Consider the following 24,654-nt stretch of genomic DNA (forward strand, 5'->3'; position numbering starts at 1 on the left):
AAGGTACTGGCATCAAGAAAAGCCAAATCCGGGCAAATAATATGACCATAAACAACACCTTAGCGTTACTGTGCTGTGCACAAATCTCCTTGAACTACCTTCAAACTTGGAGAATATATACATACGTATATATACTAATATATATGTACATATTTTAAAATTTTTTAATTGAAGGAAACTGCTATAACTCTAGAAAGTAATGGGAAATAAATATTCTAATAAGTATTCTAAGTCAGCCAGGAAGTGATTCAGATTGTTAGTGCTTGGTGCATTGTCTGTATATGAAACACTAATAATCTTAATGAAACTAGCGCACTGGCAGTTTTAAAAGGAAGCCGCACACAAAGGTCTGTGTTTTGTAGCGGCGTGGCTTGTGTGCTTGTGTTAAAGGGGGCTTGTGCTACCTTGCAGCATTTTATTTTTGCAGCAGAAAAGTTGCCTGACTTTTTTTTTTTAAGCAGGTATTGAACTTGTATTATTTGTCAATTTAAAATCAGTAATGAGAATTTATTTTAGAAACAGGAAGCAGAAAGGATCTCATACCCAGGTGGAGAGTAGGTGCGGAGAGGGAGTTTGTAACTTGTCTTTTCTCCTCACTTTTCAATACTGGAAAAATTAGTGTCTCAAAAGCTCTCAAGGAGAACTAACTTAAAACTGCGATGGTCACAAAAGATCGTTGTCTCCTTTCTCTTCTCAACTCCTCCTCCTCTCTCTACGCAGAGCTCCCAGAAGCTGGTGGAATGGGGTCGAGGGATGGTCCAGGGGTTGGGGGCTCCAGGAGCTCAGGTTCAATGCTGGTGACAGCCACCCTGTCCTGAGATCACGGGAGGGGGCTTTCTGTCCTCCTTCTCTCTGGCTTACTCCGAATTATCCAAAATGAGATGATAACTATTTGCTCCAGGCAGACTATGTTTAAACCCAGTTCTCAAAGACTGCCCCCTCCACTCCCCTATTTTTTGTGGAGACACTTTCGAATCCAGTAGGTGCCCGTATACATGGTAACCTAATCCCAAGGTTCTCAAGCAATTTTCTGAAAGTAAGATCTTGTTGTGGTGTTTGGCTAAATTTCTGGGAGTAACTGGCTGAAGGCATTAGACTACTGAGAGTCTGGCCTATTCCCAAAGGGTCTCTGCAAATTAATCACCCTGTGAGCTAAATTTGTTTATGGACATATTTGGAATGGAGGAGATCCACATGGGATCATTTCCTTCATTTGTTCTGCAGAGCACCTGCTCGGAGTATTCTGCGGTGCACCTCCCGCTCCCCCCAGCACTGCGGCACTCGATATCTCATGATGGGTGTGAGGGTGATGATGAAGATAATAATACATTTATTCCTCAGTTCTTCCTGTTGGGAATTCACGCACTCAGTTATCTCAACGAGAGTGGAGGCGGTACAAGGGATTTAGGGATACATGGAAATTATATATATATAAATTCGTTTGTCTGTTTCTATAGCAATTGCTTCTTAAAAATAATTTAGTAGTTTAATACAAAAGTGGTGGATGGGTTTTTATGTGCTCGTATAGGGAAGATTTTTTTAGTTTCACACATGTTCAGTTTTAATGGGTAATAATTACATCTTTGTATTTTGATGTCAGGCTGGTTATGAGGCCTAATTCTGCAGGCAGCCTCCTCATTGATTTGCTCCTAACTGCTGATTTTAGAGAGAGGGAGTTGCAGGCCAGGATCCCCTTCTGTTTTTCAGACAAGTTAACACATAAGTGGCTCCTTCAGTTCCATTTCGACAGACAGTTGCTTTCCTGGCCTGTCTTCTCCAGGCCCTGGAATCGAATATACATATGGTTTTGTGGTTGGGGCTTTTTTGAAAGACAGATTTCTTAAAAAAAAAATTGTCCCCCACTCTGCACCCCGCCTCTCTTGCTAGGCATCCTTTTCCCACCTCCTCACTCGAGTTTGTAGTTTGCAGGCCTGATTCTCTGCAGCCCTGGCCCCGCATGTGCTGGGAAGGCAGTAAAAATGAGCACTAATCAATCTTCCAGAGAGAAGCAATGGGCATTAGAAGGCCACTATCCTGTGACTAAACACACCCCCTTTATGGAGTGTTGGTACTAATAAAGGCCAGCTTATTACTGAGGCAGAGACCAAAGCCTGGATGAGGTCAACCATGACTGACAGTCATCAGTCATTCTTAATGATACTTTTTCCCGTGCTTTCTAAGGGATTCTGAGCAGAGTGCAAATCATTCGGGGTCATTCATAGTTCATGTACCCACAGATGGCAAAGGTTTTGAAAGACTTCAGTTTAAACTTGTAAAAAAAAAAAAAAAAAAAAAAAGATCCTCACTTTTTTTTTTTTTTTTTTAAAAGGAAGGGAAAATACCCCAAAACAAAACATAGATTTTTCTTACTGGAACACTTTCATGTTCTTTCAACCTAATAGATGTTTTACACACTACGGTGCTTGTGCATTATTAAAAGAGACATAAATTTATGTTTTATGACGTCTGTCTTCTTTAATTATTACCTTTGATGTCTATTGGTGACTAAAGAGAGCTTAACAGGATTTCTTTCTCTTCTTAAATTTCGCATCATGAAACCCAGCTAGTCCCTGACAGATGTCTGTTCCTCACCTTCAGGATTATTTTATAAATCCCTTTCTGATGAGCGGAAGTGTCAAATCAAGGACAGGTCATAAAGTAAAAGTATAAACCTTTTAAAGAGAGACCTTGGTAATATATAAACATTCTGCACACTATCTGAATTTTTTATGGACTAAAGAAAAATTATATTTCAGCTGGAGGAAGGGAGAAGTTTAAACATCAGCCCAGATTTTAATGTATGATCCCCCCTCCCTGCACTGCTCTTATTTATAGCCATCTAAGAAACCATTGGCTTGATCGGCTATTTTAAACATTTGGACTCGATTTGGAACCTGCCTGTTAATTGTCCATGTTTAAATTCAGAAGGTTGACTTTGAATCAATGCTTGCACACAGTACAGGCTACAGGGCGGCGGGGAGGGGTGCGGCGGGCATTGGTTGTGGGGTAGAGGCCTGGGTCTTTGTTCTTTCATTAATTTCTTTTTCCGTTTTCTTTCTCAAGCCTCAGTTTCCTTCTCTGTAAACAAAGGGCTTATATTATTAGAGAATTCCTAACGTGTGCCATTCTACAACCATGCGATTCATTGCACCCATCTTTAGCACCCCTGAGTTGGAGGAAGTCGCCATCATGAAGCAACAGCTGTCCTTTTTTTTTTTTTTTCTTTTTTAGAAAAGCTGGTTGTACTTAGAGAATTTGCTTTTGGTAAAATTTGCGTTTATTTCTACTTATAAAATTGGAAATAAGCTGAAATCAACAACTTCCGGGCCGTCCTGCCATTTTCATATCAAGGCCTATGTAGACATGTCAGTGCATGTGAGACGCGGAAGCTGTACAAGGAGCATTCTTGGGTGTGGACGTGCATGGTGGATGCACAGTCCTCTAGGAAATGCATCCTGGGTTCACGGGCACCTTCAATCATGGATGATGGGGCTGGAAACTTGCCTCTAGCTTTTTAAAGAAAAATTAAATATTTTGAATTGAATTCAGCAATTTCTTGAACACCTACTGTTTGCGAGTGAGGCCTGGCGGTAGGTGCACATGACGTGGAGCTTGTGGGAGAGTTGGAGATGTGATCGCTTCTGTCCATGTGTCAGCATGATGGCCTGTCCACGCCACTTTCTTCTGACTGTGAGCTGGCCCATCTCTGTACGCTTGCCCCACAACCTCAGCGTGCCCTTTGGAACATCAGAAGTCCTCCACAGCCTCAGCAGGTCTTCTGAGCACTAGAAATTAGAGCTCTACTGTCGTGGAAATAAACTCGTCATCACGTAGGGCTGACAATGAGACGGCTGACCATCCTCCACATTCCGAGCCTGAAGGGGGAAGGTTTTCCCAAGGAGAGGTGCTGGTGGGCTCGCCCGCCATCCTGAGCACAGCAGACAGCAGTTAATGGAAGACTATATCCCGGTGGTGGGTTTTACTTAATGTTCTTTATTATGAAGAATAGTGATACCTCAAAGCCATAATTTTTCGAGAGTAGCTTCTCTATGTTGATTTTTCTTTGGATGGGTTGCTTAGAACTGAGCCAAAAGAGAACAACCACTTGGTGGAGAGGCAGGTTTGCACTTTGCCCCGTTTTTGTGTACATGGATGTCAAATGGCAATTTGGTAAAATGTGAAGCTGAATTTATAAATCTGTGCTAAGCAATTAGTTTGGAAATTAGTACTATCTCTAGGAAAATCCCCTTAGCCGGCATCAGATTCAAAAGATGCAACTCGGTAGGTGTGGGGGCAAAACTGCAACATATTTTCAAGGCAACATCTTACAAATATAAACATTATATGAAATATAAACATATGTTTGCAGTGTACAAGTGTCTTGCATATTCAAAGCAAATAAGTCCTGACTGGGGAGAAAAAAGTGTCTGGATGTAGCCGTTACATTTAATTTTCCTCACACAGTCAGTAGATAGTCTGTGTCTGCAAAGGATTGGTCTTTTCTTGCTCCTCACTCACCCAACTCTGTGGTTCTAGAACCTTCTATGCATTCCCATTGGTGAGCCCCCGAAATCTTTGATTCCTTCTTGATTGCTCTCTGAAGACGCCTATCAGGCACTGTCTTATCTGTTTGTAAAGCAGCTCTGGCCCCAGATTTAAGTCATGGGTCTGGCTACAAGTTAGAGTGTGATTAATAATTGACTAATGTAGCTTTTATTTATCACAGGCTAGCACATTTCGCCATTACTGAGTTAATTTATGTTAAGTGTAAGCTGTCGTTCAATCTGTTTTTCAACTTTTTTTTTTTTTTAAATCCTAAGTCTATCTTTCACTTTTGGAGAAACAAAATCCTCATACAGGGCACAGACACACTCGATGCCAAAAAGTTGATTTCCTTTTCCCTGGAGCCATGCATCACCAGCCCTCCCAGCCGCAGTGTCAGCCCCTGACAGAATGACATGTGTCATTTATCAAAGGGGCCAGGCTGGGCCTTGGGAAACGCCGCCGACAAAGCCTGAGAGAGTTCATTTTGCAGTCCCTCCTACCCTCTGTGAACCCCTTGCCAGGAAAGCCTGTGATGTTTCTGTCTTCAGAGCATTACTGTAAGTCCTTCAACCTTCACAGAATTAACCCTCCCCACCTCAGCCTGCTGCAACAGCGCCGAGGTCCTGCCTGGGAAGGTTCGGAGACCCAAAGGAGTGATGGTTCCAAGCCCAGGAACACACAAGCCCCCGGCTCTGTAGGGATACACCGTGGAGTCCCGGCTTTCCCCACAGAAAGCATGACCCTGGTCCCCCTGCATCTCCCCACTTTCTAGCAGTCTTGAAGGATTCAAGCCCTGAGTAATACTGAGTGAGACAAGGTCAGAGGCATAAAGAACCAGCAGCAAAGCGTTTCCCTGGTGTCCAAATTCATAGGTCCCCCACTCCTGTGGCAGAAGTTTGGTCTTCTGTTTTTTTTTTTAGAGTCTGCCTAATAAGTGTTTTACTCCAGGCTATTTTGAAACCACCTACTAAACCCGATAGATGTTTCTTCTTTTTCTCTGTTGCCTAGAATTTGTAACCCCATTCCCGCCTTCATAAAGACAGTGATGAGGTTCGAGTCTAAAAGTGGCTAAAAAAGGATATTTTGGAGGAGGAAGAGAAAGGGCCATTTTGCCCCAGATTGTTTACTTTTATATGAGTTTCCAAACCGCTAGAAAACCACCAAAAGTGCAAAGGAAAAAATAATCAGCCAGAGGAGATCATGGTGTTAAACTATAAAAGCATTTGGCTAAAATACATTTTTTTCCCCCTTGAAGAGTAGAGTTTTGCATTGTAATCATGTGTGAGAATGTGAGAAAAGTTATTGTTTCTCTCATCCCCGCCCCTTTGTACTTTGTACAGTCCCTACCACACTGAAGTTATTTACAGCATCAGATACCATTTAAAGAGATAGTGAAGGAGACTGTTGCCTTCGCCAGGAACTTTCCAGAAAGAAGTCCTATAAATTAGCCATTGCTCAGGAGTAGCTGTTTCCTAGGCGGAGCTAGCCCTTTCATTTGTCTGCATAAGTCTAATTTATTTTTGCAGCCAGATGTGGGCTGACAGCCATCACTCAGGGCTTCCTTCCCCCGCCGTTAGGAGGTCTGGAAGACAGTCACGTTCCCCATTTTACAGAATCCCCATCAACATTATTGAAGATGGATGTATCTTTAAAGCAAAGATTGATTGTGGATATCGGAGTTATGGTGTCATTTATCATGGTGAATATTATTTAGACTTGGGTTGTACAAGGCTGTAACTTGAGACACAGCCAGGGGAGGGACAACCTGAAAACGCGGATCCATGAACTTTAATGGATGGATGCTTTTTTCAAAGCTCAACTCACTATAGCGTGATTTACTTTTCTTACTGCAAGGAAACAAGCATTTCAGTCTTAAAGGGACAGCATGCCAATTGTCCTATTCTGTAGGTTCCACCCAGGAAGGCATTACCGAGGGCAATCAGAGCCCAGGCAAAAACGCTGAGAAGGCGTGAATGGTGCGTGAATGGTGCAACAGACTCTGGCCACACACATGTGCATTAAAGATGGCTTTCCAAATGGATCGCCTCCACTCCATCCTTATAGGACCCTGATAGTGTTAGAAGTGGAGATGTACCCCAGAGCCCACCATTATCAGGGCAGCAGTTAAGATGCTATTTATTTGAAGCCAGCTAACCTCTCCTAAGTGCTACAGATAGTGGCCATTTATATTTAGGAAGACAAATGAAGCCCAAGCTCTCCCGTGTCAGGAGCATGATGCTGTGGGGAGAATGCAGAGTTATCGTCGCATGCCTAAATGTAGTAGCATATGCAATATAAGCAGTCTTGTCGACCTCATTAATATGAGTCTTTTTCATTTTGCTTCAGGATGGCAGCGTTATTGACATTTGCTCAGCAGGGAGTTGGTTCTAAGGGAGCTGGGTATACAGGATGGTGGATCCAAAGTTGAACCTCTCAACGGTTGGTCCTCACATCTCTAGTCCTTGAAAATGGTGGAGCGGGATGTTCTAGTGCATTTGTCCTTTCTTCCAGGAGCATAGATCCCAGAATCTAGGCTTCACGCAGACACCGGGAAACAAGGCGCATCCCACTTTTATTTCTAACGAGATGCTTCATGGACCAGAAACCTGGGGCTGCCGGTGGCTATGAGCAGCTTAGGTCGTGGCCCTTCGGCCACTAAGGCATTTTATTTGTTGCTAACGTTGTTTTATTTCATCTTTCCATTTCAGGGCTTTTGTTGCATATGGTGGGTAGAGGAGCTCTCAAAGTGAGTGAGGGGTTGGCCACAGTCAGCCCTGGGTGGGGCAGGTGTTGGGCATGCTACCCTGGCCTGCAGGCAGTCTTGTGACATGCCATCCCCAGGGTAATCCATGAGCTGGGCTGCCGGTGGGTGCCACGCAACCTGCAGGCCCTCCTCAAAGTCCACCTCAGCTTTGATGCTCAGAGAGTGTGGCTTGTACTCCAGAGCCTAAAAGCTCTCTTTGGCTTTTTAAATAGAGAAGGTTTCTTGGAATTGTACAGTCTGTTAAATGAAAGTAACTTTCTTTCCAGGATTGATGCATCTCATCTTTGGGAGCTTCCAGTCCGATGGTGTGAACTCCTTTCTAGTATAATGGCACACACTGTACACACCATGCAGGGTGTCTCTGTCAATAAGATTGCTCACTGACTTGTTCATGTCCTGGTGGACACTCTGCTCCATGAGGGCAGGGCCATCTTGTTCTCCTTCCCCCATCAAGAGCCCAGCACAGTTCCTGGCTCATAGTCAGAGCTCCCGGTGCTTGTTGAGGGACTGAACCCCCTCCTTGGGGAAGCCCTACCTCTTGCAAAGGCAGGTGAGTGTGACAGTCTGTGACGCGTGGTCTGTGATGTGCCGACCCTGGGTGCTGGTGATAGTAGGTGAAAGAAGAAAGCAGGAAGCTGTTTTTGGTTTCAAAGTGCTAACCTGAGTCAGTGGACTGGTTTTTGGAAACTACCTTCCATGTAACATCAATCTAACCTAAAAGAAACAAACAAAACCCAGTGTAACAAGAAAAGGGGGCAAAGAAAGATGGCGAAAGGAATTGCCCACGCCTCCTTTTGAATGTTAAGTAAAAACAGGAAAATACCATCTGGAAAAATAATCTGTTCATCATTATGCGTCTACTTGTGGAAGTGCTCATAATGGTGGTGATACTGGGTGTTTTAGAGAACAAATACCAAGACCTCCTCTCAATCCTATTATGGTTTATAGGTCTGTGTTTATTTGCAAGTTAAAAGCACATTCTTGGCCTTTTAGAAACATATGACATGTCTACAAACAGGAAGTAGTTTATCAAATTCGTATGAATCATGGCGTCTATAATGTTGGCCGAGGTCAAATCATTACACTAAATGTATTGTAACCGTTATTAATGCACGGAGTCCCCTTCCATCTTTGTGGTGTAAGACTGCCGTTTCCTGATTAAAAGCTGTTTGGTGATGAGAAATTCAGCAGCTCCTGTCCGTCCTGGAGTGACTGACAGGCACCCAGGGCTGCCTCCTGCTGCAGCAGCGTGTTCCTAGGAACGCACCTTATGAAGGGTCCTGAGCATCAGGAATTACAAGAAACAGGAAACAAAAACAGAAGTGACTCAACTTTCGCAACCACAACTGTGCATCCATAAGGAGGCCAAATTTATCATGGCACATTATGGAGCTCAGCAAATGTCATGAAAACCATTGTTTTTTAATTTTTTTCTTGGAGAGTTTGAATGAGGTGATTTATGGTAGTTATTCATCTTAAGGGTCATCCATCAATTTTTAGTTGCTAGGCAATCAGCCCAGCAGCTGTTTGCTTTGAATCAAGCTGAAAAGTTGTCAGTCACCACACGCAGGTATGACCTTAGTGGCTGCAAACATTATGCGTGCGAAATTAAAGAGACGTTGTCTTTCTTCCCTGCTTCCCCTGACTTCCCTGTGATTTGTGGAAGTGGTACGAGCCCTTCCTGGCTATTACAAGAAAAATAAGAACAAAGGAGTGCGTGGAAAATTTCTTGGCTGGAAACTCACAGATACTCTTCCAACACTGTATTTTACCCAAGTTCCCTATGCGAGCTGCATAGGATGGATTATCAAAGTAAGTGCCATCAGTGGATGGGAGGTGAACCACTTGATTTATAATATTTAAATAAGCCAGTTCAAAAAACCTGTCAGTTCCCTTGTGGGGAAAAAACCAAATATCAGCATTTTTCAATGTGCGTCCCAGGCTGGAGACCAGCCCGACTGCGTTTTTGGGTTGGCAGTGGGTGGAAGGTGAGGAGATGCAGTTTCTCTCCAGTGGTGGAGGGTGGGAACTGTGCGTGGGCCTCACAGGCTCCAGGCAGATGAGGCTCTGTAGGTGCCTGGACCGAAGTCTGGTACAGAGTGGGTGCCCAGGTGGTGCCCACTGACTTCCTCTGCTGAGATCTCAGGCTGCTGTGCTGGCAGGGGCAGCTCAGGCTGGAGTGGCCGTGGAGCAGGGCTGCCTTAGCCCATTACCACAATGTGATCCTGCCTGGGGCATGGTCCTTCGGAGGTCATTTCCACGGGTGCTTGGTGTGAGTCTTTCTCTAGCCTGGAGCTCCTCCCCAGATCTTTGCATTTCTGTCCACTACGTGAGAACACTGTGAGGCTCAACAGCATGGTTGACCCCGAGAGGACATTTTTAGATACCTGTTCCTTGCTGGCTAATGTGTAAACAGTGTTTCCTGCCTGCACTCTGCAATTTTATTTCTTTATTTATTGAAACAGAGTCTTGCTCTGTCCTCAGGCTGGAGTGCAGTGGTGTGATCGTGGCTCACTGCAACCTCCGCCTCCTGGGTTCAAGCGATTCTCCTGCCTCAGCCTCCTGAGTAGCTGGGATTACAGGCACCTGCCACCACGCCTGGCTAATTTTTGTATTTTTAGTAGAGACAGGGTTTCACCATGTTGGCCGGGCTGGTTTCAAACTCCTGACTTGGGTGATCCTCCTGCTTTGGCCTCCCAAAGTGCTGGGATTGATTATAGGTGTGTTCCACTATGCCTGGCCCACTCTGCAATTTTAGATCTTCACAGGGCTTCAAAAATTATCCCTAGGAAGGAAAATAAGTGCATGTGATGCCTTATTTATTTATTTATAAGACGGAATCTCGCTTTTTTGCCCAGGCTGAGGTGAAGTGGTGTGAACTCAGTAACCTCTGCCTCCTGGGTTCAAGCGATTCTCATGCCTCAGCTTCCCGACTAGCTGGGATTACGGGCCACCATGTCCGGCTAATTTTTGTATTTTTAGTAGAGACCGGGTTTCTCCATGTTGGTCAGGCTGGTCTCGAACTCCTGACCTCAGGTGATCCACCCACCTCAGCCTCCCAAAGTGCTGGGATTACAGGCATGAGCCACCATGTCCGGACTTTTTTTTTTTTTTTTAGTAATTGAGGCCAGATTTCCCTCATTTGTGAACCTTTCAAGCAGGAATTTTACTTTGCCTCTCAGTTGAGTTTTAATGTGTCTACGCAGGTAATTTACACCAATAAAACCAAATTCGAGGGGACTATGTGTTGTATACTGTAGTATCTTTTTACATTTGATGGTTTCAATGGACTTGATTTTGTTGATGGCCTTTTAGACCATGTAGCTGTAAGATGTTTTGCATGTATTTTGGGAAGTTTAAAATAAGTTTAATTTGGAGTTAGGTTTGTCTTTCTCAACTTTGCATTGACATATATATATATATATATATATATATATCTTATTTGTTTATTTAGTAGGTATTTCTGAGGGTCTGAAACACGTCCTTTTAACAGGTAGTTCTGCACATTGGAAAAGAGAGTTTTCTGATCTAGGCTTTTCAGGCACCAGTTCTATTTCTGGACTCCAGGTCAACCCTGAAGGAAGTGGCGTATGCCCCCAGTTCATTCACATTTTAAAGAAGGTCCCACATCTTTTACTTGAAATCCTTGGGGCCAGATATGTTTTAGAATTCAGAACTTTTCAGATTTTTGAAAAGAAATTTTGTGCATATACTGTATATTTTGCAACATCCTCAAGCTTAAACATGAGATTTTCTACAGGTAAATGGATTAATAGTCACAATACTTGGGCGAGGAAAGACCAGCTGTAACTTCATGTCCGTTCTGGTCAGGTGAAGTTTGCCACGCACAGTTAGGAAGACTCTTTCAATTCTCAGGGCTGCCTGTGATGAAGGGACTGGGGGTCTGTGTTGGTGCACAGCCCATTTCACAGGACGTCTATCCCGATCTCTGTAGGGCTGGTAGCCTGCCTGTGCCCAGCGGCCTGAGAGCAGTGATGAGCTGGGCCACAGCCTCAGCAGCTCTGGAACTCTGGGCTACTGTCACAGTTTTCTGTGTCATAGGAGTTCTCTTTGGAGTTTTCTCCCATGTTCACATATAAAAGTGGTATCAGTTATATCTGCAGCCTGCTCCGTTATCTCTTTAAACCATCGAACCATGGAAACATATTTTACATCCCAGTGTATTCTCATGAGTCTTATAAAGTACAATCTTTTCTCACTTTTGGGGGAATTTGGAATTAGTATTATAGCACACTTAGGAAAAACCTGAAAACTTCCCCTAACAACGTTCCAGTATGTGTCTGCTGATTTTCATGGTAAATATATAAATATAGTGGCAATACTAAAATGAGCACCTGCCAATCATGTCAGCTCTGTTAAGAAATGCAAGAAGATGGATGCCGATGTTATGTGTGTTGGGCGTGGATCACCAGTCATGAATGTCTGAGAAGTACAGATGTGTTGGGATGGTTTCTTGTTTCATTTTAGTTTTTGGAGTAGGGGGACATAGTGTAAGTCAGCCTGGTGGATTAATGTTGGAAAGAGAAACTACCTGTTTGCCGGCCTGATAATCCCTTTCCTAGTGGCCTTCCTTTTGAGGAGTGATGTGGGGCTTCCTCACACTTTTCACTCGGAAGGACTATTGCACACTCTGAATGGTTGAAGTCCACATTGCAGCGCCTTTTTTTCTAGTGAGCATCTGCACGCCTGGCCTGCACACTGTGGAGGATGCGGTTCACTGGGTGGGAAGACTGTCTTTATGCAGTGTTTTGGGAGGATTAATTAATTGATTTTTAGATGCGTTTACAAACTCTTTTGGTGACTCGTATTTGCACACGTACCGATGTCGCTTTTTGCCGTCTTCAGCACTCTTTGAAATGGAGGGCCACACTGGAGGCTTTGTTCTTTATATTCCGTTTACCATCATTTAGAAGATACTAATTTTAGATGGACTCCTCTCTACACACAGAGAGAGAAGCTGAAATATATTCTGCAAGTGTGGGGAACCTTGCATGGCAACAGCCACACGGCCAGTGAATACATGATGGCTGGAGCCGGAGCCTGTGGGCCAGAGAGAAACAGGGCAGCCTGGGAGCCCTTTATCTGGAAGTGGGATTGTGGGTTCCCTGCACACCTTCTCCCTGCGGCCGCCCTGGGCCCTCTCCTTAACTCTTTCTTTTCCTTTCCCTGCTGTCTTTCTTTCCATCCACTTCCTTATCTCTCCCTGCCATCTCCTCTGGCAATTTTCAGTGGTACTTTGGCTTTAGAAGTGTTCCTCGTAAAGTTTTTGCACAGTTTTAAAAGTTAAAATATTTTGCAGCGTTTTGTGCTCTTCAGAGGACAATTGCTCCAAAATCTAATAAGTCATAATAAATATAGTTCCGGAGGATGGGATAGTGGCGATGCTCTGGGAATAGTAACTGCTTTGCCAGGGCTTCTGCATGGTTATTTGAAAGGATTTTTTTTCCCCATTAAATTTTGCATCTTTTGTATATGAGATGGCCTTCATTATTGCGTTTTTATGGTATTTGGTTGGTTACCAACTCAAATTAAAAAAATCTGTGAGGTTCTGGATATTTCTATTAACTTTTCTCTTAAATATGACATGTTCACACATACATATTTCTATAAACTTAGTTCAAGGGTATCAGTAAAAATATTTTTCCTCCTCCCATTTGCTGTTCATAAAACACTCGAGGGAGAAATTGTTTCTGTGATATTTTAGATGGGTTTTACAATAAATTTTAGATATTGTGGTGCACTGCAGTGCCTTTTATTTCATTTTCTCAGTAGAGCCAGCGCATCGAAAGATTTTGTCTGTTGAAAAACTGCTTTTGATGAGTAATAATCATTAGTTGTTTTTTTTTTTCTTCCAGTGGTAAAGGCGTAGACCCCAGCCCCCAGGGTTCCTGGGACTTGTGAGCCATCAGCGTGTCACACCCGTGTCGTGAGAGGTTTCCATGCATTACCTCCTGCGCGTGAATGTGAGGGTTTAATCAGCACAGCCTTCCTGAGCATAAATCATGCTGCCTTAAATCCTTCTCGGAACCAAGGCGGGGATGTGAAATAAGAAATAAATATTGACATTAAACGTTTAATCCCCTTGGTTTCCTGACATGTGGTGTTGGGTCCGTTATGCTCATTCTTGCCTTTCCAGAACCTTCCAGGGGGACTGCTGGTCGTGCGTTGATGCCGTTGGGTAAAGAACCCTACAGCGGCTTGACCTCAACATCAAAATTTCCCAGCTTTGTACCTGCAGAGAGGGCGCGTCTTTTCTTTCACTGTTAGATTTCTCAACTATAAATTGGGATGATAATACCTGGGACTGATTCCTACCTCGTGGAGTTCATGTGCTCATTTCTCCAACTGCTGGCCCATTCATTGGTTTATTTATCCAGTACATACTCGTTTTGAGTACTTGCTTGTTTCTAGACAGTTCGAGGACAAAGAAAAATAGCTAAGAAGGTCCTTGAGGTAATGGATCTCCCGGTATAGCGAGAGTATTTTGAAGACTGAAGTGGTTATCAATGTTAACTTTATATGAAATATTTTATTATGCATCCTGTAAAAATTTCATTGAGCAATGAAATAAATGTTATCAGGACTGAATATGGGAAACAAAAACTCCATTTTCCAATTCATCTCCGCCGTCTCCTCCTCCATGCCTCCCCATGGTTCAGCAGCGACCTGCCTCTCGCCTCTGCCTCCTCCAGCGTCTGTCTGGCTCCTTCCTGCTCTTCAGCCAACTCTTCCATTCTGAGATGGGGAGGCCACTTCTGTGCTGTGACGTTGACACTGTTTTCACTGTCTTCAGGTTCTGCATTTCAGGCCTCACCTCCACACGCATATTGGACAAGCAAGCTTGCGTGATAGGCGTACATGTGTAACATTTGTGGGGTGCTGGCCACCACCCTGCAGCCCTGCCGGTGTCTAAGGGTGCCTCCCAAATCTTTCCGCATCTGACCATGTGTGTGCGTCTCGGCTGTTCTTCCCCCTGACCTTCCCACGAGCCATCACAGGAGGTAGACAGGGTTCTTTGGGCAGACCCAATTCTAACAGGTTCCCCTTTCTTTAAATCACACCGCATTATAGCTGCGTCTTCCCTGTGCCTCTCACTAGGAGGGAAGGGGCTGGGCAAGAAGATGGACAGCTGTCAGGTGCACCTCTTCTAACCACATCCCAAAGTCGCATTGGCACCTTTTAGATTATAAAACACGTTTAAGGGATGACTTTCATTGTTCATTTATAAATATTAACGGTAGCATTCTTCTGTTTTCAGTGTACCCTTGCAAAGTGCCGATATCTGATAATAATAATAGCTATAATCATAATAACAGCAGAAAGTTTGGAATTTAAACTCCATGGGGACAGGGGTTTTGTCCGTTTTGTTCATTGCCTGTACAGGTAGTGCCTGGAACACTAGCAGTACTCCTTGGCAAATGATAGGCACTCACTGAGTATTTTAGAGCTGCTGAGTTGACTATATTCCTGACACATTCCACTTGCGTTATATAATTTCAGTTTTATAGTTATCTTCTTATTCTCTTCATTTATAGAGTGAGGCTTACGGAATTTAAGGTTCTATAAATAGCGCACATAGGTTGATGTCATAAGGTTATAGAGTTAGACAGATATGGTCACGTAAGTTAAGCCCAGGAAGGTCTGACTCCTTGACCTCTCAAACCATCCATAGGTTGTTAAAGCTTTCATTTTTGTCATCTGTCTCCCTAGACTTTTTCTCGGGTTGTGGTGGTGGGGAATAGCACTGGGCTAGGATTCAGGGTAGCTGCGCAAGCCCTGGCCTTTCCACTAGGCAGCTTCTGGGTGGCTGTTCGTGCCTCAGTTTCTTCAGATGTGTCAACAGTGAGTTCAGCCAAAGGATCCTGAGATCTGTTCTTGACTGAGAGTTGTGTGTCAGGGCAGTTCCTGTACCTTAGTGTGAATCTTTCTGTTGCTGTCATGTTCCGTGTATGAAATAAGAACAGACAGGCTGGGTGCGGTAGTTCATGCCTGTAATCCTAGCACTTTGGGAGGCAGAGGTGGGTGGATCACTTGAGGTCAGGAGTTCGAAACTAGCCTGGGCAGCATGGCGAGACCCCATATCTACAAAAAATACAAAAATGAGCCAGATGTGGTGGTGCATGCCTGTAGTCCCAGCTACTCAGGAGGCTGAGGTGGGAGAATCGCTCGAGCCCATAAAGTTGAGGCTGCAGTGAGCCATGATTGTGCCACTGTACTCCAGCCTGGGCAACAGAGAAAGACCTTGTCTTCAAAATAAAATAAAATAAGAACAGTCATATATCTTACATGCTTGCATATATATGTGTATATACATATATACACACAGGCAAACATACGTACACACCTTTTTGTTCGTTTCCGTTTTTCTCTTGCCAGTGACTCCCAGCATTTGTAGGAGAGGCTGAGTGTCCTTGCTCACATCAAGCTCAAGGGTGAGAAATGTTTTTGGAAACAGTCCTCATTCTGAATAACTCTCCATGAGTCTCATTTATGAATTAGACTGAAGCCTTCTTTCTTTCTTTCTTTTTGTTTTTGAGATGGAGTTTCACTCTTGTTGCCCAAGCTGGAGTACAGTGGCACGATCACAGCTCACTACAGCCTCTGCCTCCTGGGTTCAAGCGATTCTCCTGCCTCCGCCTCCTGAGTAGCTGGGATTACAGGCATGCACCACCATGCCCGGCTAATTTTGTATTTTTAATGGAGACAGGGTTTTTCCACGTTGGTCAGGCTGATCACCTCAGGTGAGCCGCCTGCCTTGGCCTCCCAAAGTGCTGGGATTGCAAGCATGAGCCACCACGCCCGGCTGACTGAAGCCTTGTTAAACAGGTTTATGGTTTGCTTGGAACTCTCCTCAGCTACCTCCTGGTTAGTGCCATATTTGCAGCCTTGCATGTGAGAGATGGAAGCAGAAGTTTCCCCGTGGGCACTCAGGATGCTACTGGGTGCAGACATGCCCTGTAGACTAAGACTCGTTTCTCTGGACACCCTCTAATTGCCACGGGCAACTGTGACTCGTGATGGAACTCCCATCAGCGAGGTGTAGATGTGTAGTAGAGTCGTCGTAGGCAGCTCCTGTAGCCACCTGTGTGGGGTACGTTGGAAGCTCTAAGATGACTAAGAATTGGCAAACTGGGACATGAAGTCACAGTGATCTGGGAAAAGCATTGACATGGATGATATCTGGTTTGTTTTCTGTACAGGGGGAGTGTGTTCTTGGAGTGAGACTAACTGAGAAGATCGTATCCAAGGCAGGGACCAGGCTCTGCCTCCCCCAAGAGCTCCTCAGTAAAGGCATCAGGATGAAGACTAGAAAAGTCTGTGTGTTTCTGCAGGGTTTAGTGCTGGGGGAGGAGCTAGGATTGGGGGGAGGGGGAGTGTCTTCTTAAGAAAAGAAGTACAAAATCATGAATGCAAGATGAAGTATGGGAGTGACTGCTTGTTTAGTATGAGAAATAAATCACAAAAGAGCAAATCTTAAAAAACTGAAAATGTGGCAGAATCTCGAAAAATAACCTGATTGTTAGTTTGTTGCCTGACACATCTGTTTTCCTGCATGTTTGGCTGCATAGGAAGGTAATTCAGTCATTCCTTTAGCCTGGGTCATGGAAAGTGGTTGTTTATTCCTGATGGCTGGGTCCACAAAATACCTGGCCTCACACACTATCCAGCTTCCCCTCTGCAGTCTGCACAAGGCTGCAGGCCCACGATGCTGCTCGGGCAAAGAAGCTTGGGGGCTGGGATGTGGCCACCCGAGATGGGAGGGGCAGTGGCAGCATCTTCCCCTGCCCAGGAAGAGCAAAAGCGCCATAGTTCTGCACATTCTGGAAGCCCACATGGACACAGGGTCCCCAGGGCCCTGGAAGGGCCAGCGCAGGCCAGGGGCCCTGACGCGTCACCTGCGTCAAGCAAATCCACCTCTGTTTAGGACCCTGTCTACTGCGATAATTATCTTTGTTATGTGAGTAGTTGATACTTCTCTGTTAACGTTTTTATTTTATTTTATTTTGATTAATATCTCAGGGGAACCTCAAATGCATTTCTTAAGAAATTGTATAATGATTTCATTGTGGAAGAATACGGACACCTTGGCCATGTGCTTGGTTTAATTTGCAAAATTAAAGTTTTGTTTTAAACTCTTGGTTATGAAAACATCCTTACCCTCTCGAACATATCTCCTTGAGTGAGATTAAAGTCCCAGTCCTTTGTTTTTTAAGAGACTGGATCTGGCTCTGTCGTCCAGGCTGGAATGCAGTGGCGTAATCATGGCTCACTGCAGCCTTGAACTCCTGTGCTCAAGGAATCCTCCCACATCAGCCTCACATGTAGCTGGGACTACAGATGTGTCCTGCCACACTCAGCTAATTTTTAAATTTTGTTCCGTAGAGCGGAGTCTTGCTATATTGCCCAGGTTGGTCTCAAACTCCTGACCTCAAGCCATTCTCCTTTCTCGGCCTCCCAAAGTGTTGGGATTATAGACGTGAGCCACCATGCCTGGTCCCCCTTTTTTCTAAAGGATTTTAGGTTTCTTCTTCTCTGATAGGACATGTACATTTATTTTGGAAGCAGTGAACTCAAAGCATTGAATATGAGGAGGTACCTGATGGGCGTTGGGGCAGCCCAGCATGCTTCCACCATTTCGGGAAAACTATTTCTTGATGTTTTTAACATGTGTGACAGGGTTGTGGTCATTTGTTTCCCTGCTTTTCTTTGTTGAATGTGATGAATATGGTAAAAATAGGATTAAAGTGTTTGACGTCCCCTCCTTAAGCCCAGTGATAGAATTTATCCTTCAAAGATAAATTATGACCTTTTAACCTTGGGGAATATAACTATCCTTGGAAAGTTTAACGTTTTAAAAAGTTAATTGTAGTTTTAATAAGCAAAGCTAAAATTTGCTTACCGTTGACTAAGTACGGATTTCGTTTTAAAGGCTGCCCTCTCTCTCTCTTACACGTGGTTTAGGATGTCAATTTCTCCCTGAAAGTGATGTTTCTTAGAAATTTTAAGGATAGTGAATCTTACAAATTTTAAGGATAGTGAATCAGCTTTTAAAGAAAAAGGGCATTGCTCCTTTTTTTTTTTCCTTTGGCCAAGCTTGACATTTTTGTGAGTCATACAGGTAATGTGAAGTGTAGAATTTCTGGCTAGGGTTCTGTGAGTATCCAAAGGGTTGGGTTGCTTGTGTGCTGTGTCCTGCAGTGGGTCCTGCCCCCAGGTGCACCACGAGCCTTTCCTTGCTGTGAACAGTTGAGATTGTATTATCTCAGTCCGTGGGTTTCTCTCACTTGGAGCACACTCTTTCTCTCCATTTAGCAGCAGTACAGGTTCCTGCTTCAACATTGTCTCAGCTGGTCCCCCTCCCCAATGGGGGCGCCCATGAGCACCTTTGATGCTTCTGGTTGGTCCCCCACTTAGTTCTGTTCCTGTGACTGCGTGGACACTCCCTGCGCGAAGGTTTCCTCTTCTCCGGTACCACAAGATACTTCAACAAAAGGATCCCATTGCACAATGTTGCAACCATTACAAAACACAAACCTACTCAATTTTGATCTTAAGCATCACTCAATAATTTTTAACAGCCAGTCAAACCTGCTATTTAGTTAAATGCATTCAGAACCGTGGCTCATTTGGGAGTGTTTGTCATTTGTAAGTGTGTGGTTTGGTGTAGGAAGATGAATTCACCTGCTGGGCTCTGGGGGCACCTGCTGGGGTACCTGTACCCGGGGCAGAGCCCTCATGACATTTTCTGGCCATCAGACAGTCATTCGCCTGTTGGCTGCTCCATGACAATTTTGTTTTCGATCATCAGTCAACAGGTATTTATTAAGCATGTGCTGTTTTGGATGCTGGGAGCACAGTTTCAAACAAAACACGTTCCCATGGAAGTGGGTCGTCTCTCTAGTATGCACCCGAGTGCTCTGCAGCTTGTGGGGTCCAGAGTCCGGAGTGGGCAGGGGGTCTGCTCCTGCAGTCCTGGCATGTTTCTGGGAGTAGAAGAACTGTGCTATCTCTCCCCTATAAAAGCGGTTGGTAGCCTTGTTGTGAGCTTGCAATTCAGATGGCACCATAGGACTGGCTGGCTGGGGCCTGGCTCTCCTGTGCCCATCTGGGTGGCCACTTGCTGCATTGCTGATGGGGGCAGGTGAGTCTCCCCTTCCGCATAAGGAGTCACGGGCCGGGGGTTGGCGGGGTGTGTGTCTGTGCCTGCAGGTGGGGAAGGAAGCCTGGGGAGAGAGTTGCTGTCCGTGGATGGGGAGGGCCACGCTGGCCATTTCATTCTGTAACTGGGCTACTAATGTTTATTCCATTTTGTTTATGGTTCTTTTAGCTAACTTCTTCCTTATTTAGAGAAATTCATAACAAATAAGTACAAATTAAAACCATAAACAAACCAATAGTTAAAACAACAGACATTTATTCTCTCCCAGTGCTGGAGGCCAGAAGCCTGAGATCAAGGTGTTGGCAAGGCCAGCCTCCCTCTGAAGCCTCCAGAGGAGAATCCTTCCTCCCGTCTTCCAGCTCCTGGTAGCTCCTGGCAGTCCTGGGTGTCCTTGGCTTGTGGCACATCACTCCAGTCGCTGCCTCGGTCTTCATGTGTCTGCCTTCTTGTCCGTGTGTCCTCTTCTCTGTCGTAAGGTCAGGAGTCCTTTTACTTAGGACCCATCCTGATCTAGTATGACCTCACCCCAGCTTAACTAATTATATCTGCAAAGACCCTATTTCCAAACAAAGTCACATTATGAGGTTCTGGGAGGATATGAATTTTAGAGGATACTATTCAACCCATGACAGATACCAAAAGAGAAAATTATGTTATGTCCTGTCATTTGGGCAACAGCTTTTATTGAGGATGAGGTAGACAAGTAACCCACTCTGAATCACAGATGTGCTCAGGAAACTTTGTCAACAAAACAGCCATTCATTTGGTTTGATAACCAATAGTTGTTGATAACCCAAGTTATCATTGATGATAATAAGCAACTAACAGAGCATCCTCTTGACCATGTGGTGTTTAGACTTTGGCCGTTGCTGGCCCCACGGTGACACAGGAAAGAACTGGCTGGTCCCAGTAGGGAGTCATCACACCTACAGGCGCTTACTCAGCAGCTGCAAGGAACCTATCACTTTACCAGGTGGGGAGGGTGGCACAGAAGAAAGGTCCTCCATTGCTTATCCTCAAGAAACGTGCACTGTTGTGATTCCATGGTTCATGGGAAGCAAACAGAGACCAGTAAATAGGTGGACCGTTTGTCGTTCTGAATACGTTTCCATGGAATTTGGAAGCTCATTAGCAAAATATTTCTTTTGTTGGATTTGGGCATATTGATTTGGATACCATCTTCAAACAAAATGGTAGCTGATGTCTGCTACATTCATTGTAGACATCATATAGCTAAGAAGTTTTTCCGCATAGGGTCCAGTGTTTGTAGAGTAAATATCATTAGAGCTGTCGTTACTAGATTTGGTGATGACAGAGATGTGGGCAGTTCAGCAGCGAGCAGTGGTGAGTTAAAGTGGGAGAGGATTGGGTGAAGGGTACTAGCTGATTGTTGCTTGGATTTTATGGCCATAATGCATGGCATTTCCATAGCTTATACTTATCAGTTTGAATCAGATCTGTTCCTAATATCCTTGGGTCCCGAGTCTTGAAATTCTTTGCTTTCCAGTTCTGTCTTCCTCCACCCCAAGAGGGGCCTCCTAGTGAGTGTGTGTTGCTCTATCCTGAGTGTTGCTCTGCTGTCCCTGAGGTGCACACACTGCGGGTACCGTGGTCCTGCAGGAGAACAGGCCCAGGGGATGGGGCTTGTGAGGTCTGGAGGTAGATCAGAGAGGTCCTGGGTGCAGATACCTAGAACACAGCCTGGGATGCAGCTGGGGCATGGCTGGAACCTTTCTGTGGGGTTCTGAGGCCAGTCGGGGACAAGAGGGGTACTGCAGGCTTACCTGGGCTGGCCCATTTTAACTCTTCCTGGACTTTTGTATCACCCCTGGGTAAGGTTGTTATTCACACCATAAAGTGGTGTAGCTCCGATGGTTTCCAGTTCATTCTTCCAACAGCCATTGTTGAGTGTCTGTCATATCCGAGGCATTCTCCTGGACATTTTGAGAAATGCAGTGATGAGCAGGATGGATCTTGCCCTCAGTGAGCTTGCAAGTCTTGCTGGGGAGAAAGATGCGCATGTATACCTCTCTTAATGAAGTGGAAAGTGATAGTTGTTACGGGAATATTCCAGATAACTTGTTATGGGGAGTCAAAACCCAGAAAGATGCTACTTGTCTGGGTGGGCTGTGGGGTGGGGAAGATGAGGTGGTCAGGGGTTTTGTGGAGCAGCAGCTTGTGTGTGGTTTGAAGGATGAATCAATGTGGATTTGTCATTGTAAGCAGCAGTTGGAAAAGGTTCCCCTCCTTGTGGCATTTGTTAGTGGATTCAGTAGGACTAGCTGAGTAATGTTCAGATTTAGGAGAATGACAGGCACCATGTATTTTCACCTGTAACATCAATCTTTTGACTTAGCAACCCTAAGTTAGCCTGAGAGTCCAACATTTTTTTTATGTACTGTGTATGCATAGTCCTCCTTTGAGTTTAACTTGGATAGTTTTGCCTTTCCTCGACATTATTAATATGGTCTTGGTACAGACTTTTCAGTTATAACACAACATGTACGTCCTGAAGGAACAGGGCTTATGGAAAAAATAGAGCTGGGGCCAGGCTGTTCAAACTCCGTGTAGCTTGGAAATAGTATAAAAAAATCATAAAAAATACATAATACATTTCTAATACATAAAGCGGTATTATGGTAAGTATAGGGCTTTATATCAGGAAAAAGATTGTTGGAAGGGGATGAGGTTGCTGGACTAGCTAGATCGGAGCAGGAAGGAGTAAGTGGAAAGCAGGTTGAAGACAGCATGGTGCAACTGCACTGTCAGGGGAACAGGCATTGTGCTCGGAGCTCTGGGCTCCCCTACACCCCCGAAAATTCCAAGGCTGGTGACCTTTGCCGTCGGTGGCCCTTCCATGGTTGTGCCCCTTTTAACTCTTGCTGGACTTTTATATCACCCCTGGGTAAGGTTGTTTATTCACACCATAAAGTGGTGTAGCTCCAGTGGATTCTGGTTCATTCTTCCAACAGCGATTTTTGAGTGTCCTCTCCAAGGCATTCTACTGGACATTTTGAGAAATGCAATAATTTCTTAAATGCAATGATTTCTCAGTGATGTGGCACATTCCTATGCTGGAAAAACCATGTGTGAACCCATGGTCTGTCACCTAGACTGATACGACAGTGGCCCTTTGTTGGCCAGTGAAGGAGGCATTGGCCTGGTTACAGAGCCCGCCTTCTGGCAGGTAGACCAGGTCCACTTTCTCCAGTGTGGTTGGGCCAGAACCCCGCGATAGTGAGCCTTTCTTTGTGGTCGTTGCTCTGCCAATCTTGAGTCAGTCCTTGCTTTTTCCTGGCATAAAGTGTTTCGGGTATTCTGTGCTCTGAAGGCTCAGTGCAGCGATGAGCTTCAGTTCCTCGTGTTTCCTGGGGGATGAGGTTCCCTGTGAGTCTCCCTGTTATGACTTGAGACAGTGGATAATAGTTACAAAAGGAGGTCTTGGTTTAGTGAGAGCTGGTTCAGGTGGCTGAAAAACACGACTGTTTGACTGAATTCCTTTCAAAGATTTATAATCCATCCCTAAATATGTGAACATTTCTCTCTTCTCTCTCTCCTCTCTTTCTTTCCACCTTCCCCCATCTCTCTCCTTGTATGTCTCTGTCTCTCCCTCCCTCTTTCTGCCCACATGTCCCATCTTTCTCTGTGAACACTGAAGGAGAGAACTCTTTTAAAAGTTAATGAACGAGTTGCAGTGGAACCCTATTAGATTTTCCTTCCATTAAATGCCTGCTACAGACTTTTAATGGATGTTTTAACTAGGCATTGTTATCAAAAGGACTGTTGCACAAATTAAAACCAGGCCCACAATCTGTGAAGAGAAACCAGATTTACTTTTTGCCTTCAGGTAAAAAAGAAAAATGCATGGAGGAGGTGAACTCCACATTGATATTTTTAGAAGTTGGATGTGAGAAATAGCCAGTGCCACCTGAAGCTATGGACACAAACAGGAGCTTGGACTCTGCAGGCATACCTCTTTTTAAAGTGAAGACATTTACAGGAACCCCTGGATTTTGAAGGGTATGTCAGTGTTAATTTTTAACTATTTAATTGGCATTTAAATTATCTTCTTAGTTTGTACGATGCTGCTGTGCGCGTCCCATTTTTAAACCTATGAAGCTTAAAAGGAAAAGGTCAGGCGTGCCAGGTGCCCGCCGCACCAGACGTGGGCTGTTGTCTCCTTGCAATCACCGCAAGTATGGAGAATTTTTTAAACTGCCAGATTTTTGGTTTCTCGTTTTGTTCTGATTGATTTTATTTTAGCAAATGTACACCCCTTTGTCCCTATAAAACGTGCTTAGTCAAATGACAGATTTTGTGTTGCACATCCGGGAAGTCAAATGACAGATCTTGTGTTGCACATCCGGGAAGTCAAATGACAGATCTTGTGTTTCACATCCGGGAAGTCGTTGTCTTATCCAGGCAGGTCCTGGAGTGTTCTAGTTCTCCATCCACAGCTTTACGATAAAGTCACTGTCAGTTTCTATCGTAAATTATTCGTAATCATGGTGCTTAACAAAAGTTGCCAAGTTCTCAATGGATGCCCACTGTGTGTACCGTAACAGAAAAAAAGTTGTGTTTTCTTGCATTAAGTGTCGTTCTGATTAGTCTTAGTGTTAAATCTTGGTTAGCACTTGGCTCTGACTTCCACAGATACAATGCTCTGAATCAAATAAGTGCCAGGGGAGCGGGCTTCCCCTCTTCCCTAACAATCACGACCTCACCGCCCTTCCAGGCACGTCACCAGCACCGAAGTGCCTTTACCTTAGCAGCGTGGATTCAGCCAAGACCTGCGCTTCACATTTTGCTTCTCGAAAGCCGACATTTTGAAAAGAAAGTCAAACACAGCATTTGTTAGTTGGGCAGTTCCTACAAAAGACCAGCTCTAGTCCTTTGGAAGGAAATTGGCCAGATGCATGCACTGTTCAGGGCTTGTCTTAGTGCTAAACTGTAGCTAATGTGTATGGCAAAGGTGAGGAAGTCCTGTGAGCTTCATGGTGGAGAGCGTCCCTTCTCATCTCAGGGCAGTGGGGTGACGATGGGGCCCTGGCTCTCTGTTTAACCCCTGATGGGGTATTTTGGTTTCTGGTTTGTGTGTGTGTGTGTGTTTGTGTGTGTGTGTGTTTGTGTGTGTGAGAGAGAGAGAGGGAGAAGGGGGGGGGGA

The 24,654-nt window shown here is 44.7% G+C and overlaps 1 protein-coding gene across 3 annotated transcripts in view; it reads left to right on the forward strand.

Moving 5' to 3' along the window:
- The window catches only part of TSHZ1 (teashirt zinc finger homeobox 1), an 82,412-nt gene that overhangs the window by 11,241 nt on the left and 46,517 nt on the right, over positions 1–24,654 (forward strand). Inside the window, exon 1 of one of the 3 annotated variants that reach the window (XM_017866123.1) lies at positions 23,343–23,510. The exons of the other annotated variants lie outside the window; for them this stretch is intronic. The gene's annotated coding sequence lies outside the window, so the exon portion shown is untranslated. Of the gene's footprint in view, positions 1–23,342; positions 23,511–24,654 lie in introns of those variants that run through there. 3 annotated transcript variants of the gene reach the window in all.

The sequence above is a fragment of the Rhinopithecus bieti genome, unplaced genomic scaffold, assembly GCF_001698545.2.
Source record: "Rhinopithecus bieti isolate Rb0 unplaced genomic scaffold, ASM169854v2 scaffold_84002, whole genome shotgun sequence".
Lineage (NCBI taxonomy): Eukaryota > Metazoa > Chordata > Mammalia > Primates > Cercopithecidae > Rhinopithecus > Rhinopithecus bieti.